This window comes from Gastrolobium bilobum, unplaced genomic scaffold (genome assembly GCF_033153095.1).
Source record: "Gastrolobium bilobum isolate Gb01-03AN ecotype WA unplaced genomic scaffold, APGP_CSIRO_Gbil_v1 utg2037, whole genome shotgun sequence".
In the NCBI taxonomy this organism is placed as follows: Eukaryota; Viridiplantae; Streptophyta; class Magnoliopsida; order Fabales; family Fabaceae; genus Gastrolobium; species Gastrolobium bilobum.
Window position 1 is genome coordinate 227,347 of NW_026897332.1, and position 9,841 is coordinate 237,187.

Genomic DNA, 9,841 nt, shown 5'->3' on the forward strand with positions numbered 1-9,841 from the left:
CGAGATGAGAATGAAGAGTCGAATTTTCAGCCAGCTGAACAACCCAGACACTCTACTCAAGTGAGATGACCTTCTACAAAATATCCACCTGATGAATACACCATTGTTGCTGAAGATGGTGAACCTCAGAGTTATGATGAGGCTGTAACGAGCTCAGATAAGGAAGAATGAGAGAAGACAATGCAGGACGAGATGAAGTCCTTGTACGAAAATCAGACTTATGAATTGATCGAGTTGCCTCAAGGAAGATGAGAACTGAATGGGTGTATAAAATTAAGAATGAGGAATGATGGTACGAAAGTTCGTGCCCATCTAAGCCCATTTTGATGGAAAAATGCCATCCGTTCCCTCACCTGATGAGCAACTTTAGCACTAAAAGCATATGTTGAATATCTTTTTGACAAAAACACAGTGGGGAACAGATAGAGACGTAAGTCTTTGGAAAATATATAAAAAGGGAAACGGATTTGGAACATTAAATACACCTGCTCCACTCATTTAATATTTCTAACCATTTTGTAGGAAACGTTGGAAAGAAGTTTCCATAAAGCATAAGCGGTGCAGCAATCAAGCAAGAGGAAACGTGCGCAGCAGAGAATACACGGTTCCTATTGGCTAAGGAGGAAAGCAAGGCATGTGACGATCAGAAGGAAAGACAAATCTCAACAATAACTGTCCCATCCAGCCACTTGCGCCCCTCAAAGCACTGTTCACACCGCCCCTTCCATGCAGTCAAGAAAACAACTCCAAGAGAATTACCCATTTTTCCCTTGACTCTTCCGCTTATAAATAGGACGTTCCAGCACGAAGACAACAATCGAATTCCTTAAGAAGAGATCACTTAGTTTAGTTTATAGTTTTCTTTGTATTTTTTGTATAGTTTTAACTTTAGATAAGTGACAACACTTCTTCTTCATTCTGTATCACCCACTTGAGACTCCTCATGAGCAACAACCATATTCTCCACTTTTCATTTTGTTGTAATCAAGTTATTTTCATTTAAATACAAGTGTTATTTCTCTCTTTTCCATTCGTTATCTCTGAACTGAATCTCGGGTCTATGGGATTTCAGTTTGAAATAATTATGTTTAAACTAGTAGCCATGGGCTAACATATCTGTGAAACGGAAAAGCTGCAAAGTTCTTAAAGACTTATTTTCGATACTTTTGTATTTAAGCTTTTGGATTTCTCTGGTTAAGTGAGCTATATTCATTGTGTATCAATGGAAATTAAACACATACTGAGAAAGGAACTTCCATAAGGAAGGGATTTCAGACAGTTTAACCAGAGGGGGAAGGCAGTGTTGTGGAAACAACACTGCTGGTTGCCTTTGGAATAAGGGGCCACCTCGTTCATTTTAAGGTCCTGTGCCAAGTACCTATTGGAGTCAAGGGAGCCATAGGAATATGGAAACTTGTGAGCCATCCAGTCGATAAGCTGATGAATCAGACGTTGGCAGTTAAGAGATTGGAACAAAGACAAAAGTGTTAAAACTTGAGTAGAGAAAATATTTATTTAAGAATAAAACAGTGGATCCGTTCCTTCTGTTAAATTGTTTTACACCATCCATCCTATTGTCTCTTAGTTACTGTTATTACTATTGTTATTTTTCTATTATTTATTCGATCTTGTATCTATAACTCTCCCATGAATATTGCTTTTCTTTCTCTCAACAAGAAGGGCATCATACATAACGAAGCGATGAAATGTTTGCTGTCAGATTAAACCTACTGTTCTTGAGGAACGTTGTCAAGACAGTAGGGAACGTTTGACCAGATAGGTCAATTACTAACTTTTCTTTTCATTTTCATTCTTTGTAAAATAGTATAAGGCACTTATTAGAGTTCCATCCTCGTGGAAACGATAATCTGGGCATTAACACTCCCATTTATTACTTGATGCGTGCACTTGCGCACTTGGGTTGAAACTAAGAGAGCAACTGTGTTCTTTCTTAGTGAACTGAGGAACGTCTTCATCATAATATATTTTTCACCCAACAGTTTTTAACCTAACAAGTTTTTGGCGCCCCACTAATTGTTGTCCTTATTACTGTTTTAAGTACATACATACTCTGTATATTTCATTTTTATTTCTTGTTTTATTTTTGTCACATATTCTGCTAATTCGTCTATCTGTTTTATGGTTTATGTGTGAAGATTCTGAAAGAGATTCTCCCCACTCCACTGAGATACCTGAGTTTTTCTTTGACCCTGAGCCAGAACGCACTTTACATAGAAGGAGAAGAAATCTCAGGGAAAATATTTTTGAAATCATGGCTGATCATAACAATAATAATGAAGGAATCCCTCCTGAACATAATTTTAGAACTTTGGCTGCTTCTTTCAAGAACAGACCAGAAATGGGAGTAATCCTCCCTCCTGTAGCTCCCAATTTTGAACTAAAACCCTTCATGTTCCTCATGATAAGGGAAGCTGGAGCCTTTCATGGACTCCCTGCAGAAGATCCTTACACACACCTCACAAACTTTCAAGACATCTGTGATAACTTCAAAGCTGAGGGTGTGACAGAGGAAAGTATGAGAATGAGGCTGTCCCCCCATTCCCTAGGCTCAAAAGCAAAAACATAGATGAAAACTCTCACCCCTTGATCCATACATTCTTGGGAGGAACTTTCTATCAAGTTCATAGAAATGTTTCTCCCTATGTCTCGCCAAGCTGATGTTAGAGCAAAACTCTCTAACTTTAGAATGTTTTATGGAGAAAATCTTTATGAAGCTTAGGATAGATACAAGGACATCATCAGAAAATGTCCAAACCATGGGGTGGAGAGTTGGGGTGTTTTGCAATCTTTTTATAAAGGCATAGATCATACTTCTCAATCACATTTAGGCTTTGCTGCAGGAGGATATTTCTTTACAGGAACCCTTGAGTCCAGGTACGAATACATAGAAGGCACTGCAGAAAGATGTCTCCAATGGCCACTGGAATGTATGAGCCCAGTAAGGAAGCCAGGCATGCTAGACTTAGACAAACAAACTGCCATGGAATCCCAACTGGCCACATTGATGAATGAGGTGAAGAATCTGAAAGCTGATCAAGAGCAACCAAGGATGGAAGTCTTACAACTCACAGCAACTGAGAGTGAACCATGCTCAGCCTGTGGTAACCTTCATGATTCATAAGACTGACCATCCACTGCCTTGGTATGTTATGCAAAAAAATTTGGGAACAAAAACTTCAACCAGGCCAGAGACAATCAGAATGCAGGAAGCAACAACAATCAAAACCCTAGAGGAACCATAGTGAAATATCAGAACCATAATCCACATTGGAGGCCACCTATGAACCAGAGTCCATACAATAATCAGCAGCAGCATTATCAATAAGTCAGCAGAAATGGAGCATATGAACCACAAAGAAGAACCAATTATGCTCCGTTCCAAAGAGATGACCAACGCATCAACACCCTGGAAAATTATGTCAAAGAATATGTCACCAGGAACGATGATGTGGTCAGAAATATTGAATCCCACCTGGGACAGATAGCTGCTAGCCTCGATACCAGAACACCAGGAAAACTATCAGGGGATACTGAAGTTCCCTCAACCTCTTCTCCACAAGAATGAGAGGTTAGTAACATGTCTAGCTAAAGACATTAAACTAAGAGCTAACTGGGAGGAAACCCAGTGGATACCTTTGCACTCTCACAAAGAGCAAAGTTTTGGGTGGTTAAACTTAACCACACAGCTCCCAAAATGGAGGGAACGTCTGATGTTCAACTCCAAGTCCAAATAAAATATGTTCCGTTCTAGGAACGTAGTTTTGGGGTGGTTTAATAACCACACATTCCCATATAAAATATATATATATATATATATATATATATATATTATTGATACACATTTTTATTTTTTTTAAATAATTAGTATTTATTTGCCATGCAATTTATATTTCGGGTTCCTCTATTAAGTAGGCTTGCATTTTGTTAGGAATTAATGTTATTTTAGAATGTAGGTTAAAGACAAAGGGAATGTTCCCTGGCTTAGGAGATAAGAGTGACAAGGACACCTGTCCCTGCTGAGCCACTTACATATACGCAGCCGTTATCAAATCTGCACTCATTGCAAATTTTGAAAACATGCCCTGAAAAAGAAACTGTCTCCTCAGCCATTAATACAACTGCTCCTACCCTATTTCCTTCTCTCCCACGTTTCTAACCTAAACCGTTCCACCTCCTTACAACCATCATCAGCGGTTAAAAACACTTGAAAAAGGGTATTCTAATATATTATAGTATTGTAAATAATCTGTACAAAGAGTTCTCTATTTATAGAGAATATTTGACCTACTTTTAACCTAATGGGCTTGGCCCAATACAACAAAGGGCTTGACCCAATACAACAATAAATGACTAAATAAAAACTAAATAATAACTAAATCAATATTATTTACAACACTCCCCCTCAAGCTGAGGAATAAATATTTATCATTCCCAGCTTGCTAGTAAGTTCTTGAAATCTGTCTGAAGGAAGCCCCTTTGTTAATAGATCAGCCAATTGACGCCCAGTGGGAATGTATGGAGTGGTAATCAACCCGCTATCAAGTTTCTCTTTGATTAAATGGCGGTCAACCTCAATATGTTTAGTCCGATCATGTTGAACTGGATTATGAGCTATACAAATAGCGGACTTATTATCACATAGCAGCTTCATAGGTCCCTCACATTTTATTTTGAGATCATCAAGAACAATTTTCAGCCACAGTAACTCACAAATGCCTTGAGCCATAGCTCGAAATTCAGCTTCTGCACTTGATCTGGCAACCACATCTTGTTTCTTACTTCTCCATGTCACCAAGTTACCGCAAAGAAACATGCAATAACCAGTGGTAGAACGACGGTCAGTCACGGATCCAGCATAATCAGCATCTGTGTAGACTTCTAAAGATAGATTGCCATCACGTCGGAATAACAATCCTTTACCAGGAGTACCTTTAAGATACTGAAGAATTCTCTCTACTGCCTGCATGTGTTTTTCTTTTGGATCGTGCATAAACTGACTGACAACACTAACAGCATAAGCTAGGTCTGGTCTAGTATGGGCCAGATATATCAATTTCCCAACTAGCCGTTGATATTGTCCTTTATCAACTGGAGGACTCTCTTCTTCATAGCCCATCTTGTGATTCTGCTCAATAGGAGTATTAGAGGGTTTACACCCGAGCTTTCCTGCTTCTTTGAGAAGATCAAGAACATATTTCCTCTAGCTGATAAAAATTCCTTTGCTTGAATGAGCTACTTCTATCCCTAGGAAATATCTCAGTTTCCCAAGGTCTTTGATTTCAAACTCAGAGGCAAGCCGTGTTTGCAGAATCTGTCTCTCCACAAAATCATCACCTGTGATAATAATATCATCAACATATACAAGGAGCACAGTAAGCTTCCCATTTTGGGAGTGCTTGAAGAAAATAGTGTGATCTCCTTGGCTCTGTCTGTATCCTAAGGTCATCATAACCTTGGTAAATCTTCCAAACCAAGCACGAGGTGACTGCTTCAATCCATACAAGGCCTTTTTTAATCTACAAACTTTATTTTCCCCCTTCACAGAATCAAAACTAGGCGGGATTTCCATGTAGACTTCTTCTTCTAACTCACCATTGAGGAAAGCATTTTTCACATCAAATTGATTTATATCCCAATTGTAATGGGCAGCAAGGGATAACAAGATTCTCACTGTATTCATCTTTGCAACTGGAGCAAAGGTTTCTTCATAATCAATGCCATAGGTTTGAGTGTAACCTTTGGCCACTAATCGAGCCTTATATCTCTCAAGAGTGCCATCAGAATTATATTTCAGGGTATAAACCCATCTGCACCCTACTGCTTTCTTTCCGTTGGGTCTATCAATAACCTCCCATGTTTTATTTTTCTCCAAAGCATTCATCTCCTCTTGCATGGCTTGAGCCCAATTCCTATCTTTCAAGGCTTCATGTACTGATTTTGGGATTGCAATAGAATCTAGTGCTGAAACAAAGCTTTTGTGCTGCACAGAAAGATTAGCGGAGGAAACAAAGTGGGAGATAAGGTATTGAGTACAAGAGGGACAGGAGGAACAAGTTTTCTTGTGACAAGATCTTTTTCCTTTTCTAAGAGCAATAGGTAAGTCATCAGAAGTAGAAGCAATGGGTAAGTCATTAGAGATATCAGAAGAAATAGACAAATCATGAGAGGAAATAATATTAGAATCAGAAACAGGAGATTCAGAAGAAATAGGAGATTCAGGACTTACCAGTGGTTTAGACGATTGAGGTTGCTGGTGAGACAGTATGGGTTTTATCTCAGGTGTATTTGAAGGTTCTGACACACCAGGAGCAGACACACTAGGAAGAGAGAAGATTGATCCAGACTCAAAGAAGGAAGGGGACGAGTCTTCTGAAGAACTATTCTCCCCCTGACGATGAGGACCCAGGAAATAAGATTCAGATTCTTGAAAGGTGACATCCATAGAAACAAAAAATTTCCGACTTGGTGGATGATAACACTTGTACCCTTTTTTATAAGGGTTATAACCAAGGAAGACACACTTAAGAGCCCTAGGATCCAACTTACTCTGATGTTGTTTATGAACATGGACAAAGGCAACACATCCAAACACTCTTGGTGGAAGGCTCTGCAATATGGGAACAGAAGGAAAGAAGGAAGTCATGGAATGAATAGGACTGATATTGTTAAGGACCCGTGAAGGTAAACGGTTGATCAAAAAAGTTGCAGCTAATACTGCTTCTCCCCAATAAGAGCTAGGAACAGATGTCTGAAAAAGTAGTGCTCTAGCAACTTCAAGAAGGTGACGATTTTTGCTTTCAGCAACCCCGTTTTGTTGAGGGGTATCAACACATGTGAGCTCATGAATCATACCTCTGTCTGAAATGAATTGTGACAGGCGTTGATTGACGTACTCAGTACCATTATCAGATCTGAGTCTTTTAATACCCTTACCAAACTGAGTCTCAACCATGTGATGAAACCGAATAAATATCTCTGGTACTTCAGACTTGTCTTTCATCAAGTATATCCATGTTATCCGAGTACAATCGTCAATAAAAGAAACAAACCACCTAGCACCTGAAACACTGTGCACTTTAGAAGGGCCCCAAACATCAGAATGGATAAGAGAAAAAGGTTCTCTGCTTTTAATAGTGCTAGAAGGAAATGACACTCGATGGTGTTTTGCAAATTCACAAACATCACAATGAAAGGTCTCAACCGACTTATTGAGAAACAGAGAGGGGAACATAGACTTCAAAAGACTAAATGGTGGATGCCCGAGACGCTTGTGATGGAGCCAAATCATAGACTCTGCAGTAGAAGGATGACGTGTCATTAATAACTGATTTTTGCTAGCATGGTCTGGAAGGAGATGATACAACCCATCCTGTTCATTAGCAACTCCAATTGTCTTCTTCGTGGTAAGATCCTGAATAAGACAATGAGAAGGAAAAAATGTGATAGAACAATTCAAATCAGTTGTAAGTTTTTGAGTGGAGATAAGATTAGTAGAAAGCTGATGAACATAAAGAACATTTTTAAGAAACAAGGAAGGTTGAATTTGAATGTTACCAGAACCAATAACTGATTTATGGGATCCATCAGCTACGGATATAGTATGACTACCAACAGTAGGATGATAAGAACAAAATAACTCAGTACGACAAGCCATATGATCAGTTGCACCAGAATCCAAAATCCATGAGGTTTTAAAATCAGTGCAAGAAGCAAGAAGAGATATAGAACGTGTGCTCTTACCAGATAAGATCAAAGAACTATCATGCTCAGCCATTCTTTAACAAAAAAAGTTAACAACCAGCGATAAAATCAACCAAACAGAATATCAAATGACCTCTGATCAGAAAAATAATTATAGATCCAGACAGAAGACAAGAAGACGAGAAGAATGGTGGTGGTCCGGTCCAAAAACACGGCCGCACGTGCCTCCACGCGCCGGAGAAAGGAGCTGCGCGTGGGATTCACTCGCCGGGAAAGGGGCGGCGCGTGAGAGCGCGTGGATGGGCTTCGCCGGCTGAGATTTTTCTGGTGTGGTCGTCCGGTGAGCGCACACCTGTCTGTGGGTGGTCGCAGTTGAAATGTCGCCGGAAAGTGGTCCAAACGGTGAAGACAGATCTGATTGGAGGCGATCGGAGGTGTTTCGGTCGTTTGTGGCGGAGGAACACTGCGTAGAATGATAGATCGGAGGAAAAATAAGGTCAACAATGGTCCCCTTGGTCCAAAAGGTCCCCAGAAAAATTTTCCGGTGGCGGCTAATGGCGGCAAGAGGCAAAGAAATTAGGGTTTTGTTAAAAAAGAAGATAATATGTGCGGAAGCAAAGCCCTCAGATCGAGAGCTCTGATACCAACTTGAAAAAGGGTATTCTAATATATTATAGAATTGTAAATAATCTGTACAAAGAGTTCTCTATTTATAGAGAATATTTGACCTACTTTTAACCTAATGGGCTTGGCCCAATACAACAAAGGGCTTGGCCCAATACAACAATAAATGACTAAATAAAAACTAAATAATAACTAAATCAATATTATTTACAACAAAAACCACTAACCCCTGATCATTCGTTCCATAACGTTCTCATTCCACCACCTCCTCAACTCCCTGTCTTCAACCTCCACGTCCTGAAAAGCTCCTCATTTTCCCTCATCTGCATGATTATTTAAACTCATTTCCTTTCTTCTTCAAACTTTACCATTCTCTGCTAACTTAAAAACTTTTTCTCTTATTTTCACTTCCCTCTACATTTTGCCCTAACCTTCTCGTTCTTCAACCATGACCAGACTTTCAGTATCTATTATTCCTGTGGCAAGCCGGGGCCAAGAGCCCGAAATCACTGAGGAGATTGTTCATCTCTACCCAGAGAGGAACATCTCTATGAAAGACAAGGCTCCTATTCCCTTTTGTGAAGAAAGCCTTGTCCAGCCTCAAATGGCTTCTGTTTGCCACTGACGATCGAGAGGTCAACATCTCATTGGTGGGAGAGTTCATGTACCATGCCAAGAGGCTACCTAAAGAGAGCACCAAGGATGAGGTGACGGTCAGGGGGAAGAAAGTATCATTCTCCCCCTCAGCCATCAAGGAAGTGCTAAACCTCCCCACTGTTTCCAAATGCCCGTACCTAGAATATATAGACAACAAAGAGGTGCTAAAATTCACAAGGGATGTTAAGGACCTGATAGCCATCCTGAATCCTGTTTACTCCAAAGGATCCCTCTGCAAGTGAAGCATGAGAGACGAAGCCAGATTCTGGGCTTTGTTTGCCAACTCTAACCTCACTCCCTCCACCCACGATGCCACTGTCAAGTGGGCACTCTAGGTGCAAATCTACTGCATTATGAGGAACATTCCTTTTGATGCAGTACCCCTTATCTACGGCAGTCTGAAGAAGGAGATAAGGAAGACTATTGTCTGTCTTCCCTGCCTGATTACAAAGCTCTGTTTAAGAGCTGGAGTGAAGACGTACAATGATGACGAGCTGGTGGTGGCATCTGTCATGGATTCTAAAACGTGGAGTGGTCTGAGGAGCACCTACATTGAGACCAGCGAAATAGTCCCTAAGGAATTCAGGCGTACTGATACTGATGATTTTGATGAAGGAGAAGGCCTTGAGGCCCCACAGAAGAAAACAACAAAAGTCACCCCTTCAGAATCATCTTATTTTTCCTACAAACAGGCAAGAAGAACCGTTCCCCCTCCCACCAAGGTAAAGAAACTGTTGCTACTGAGAGCAAGCAAGGCAAAAAGTAATCTCCTGTTACAGCGCCTCCAAGAAAGGGGGAACGTTCCAGTCAGAGGCTAAAGAGAACCTTCAGCAGCATC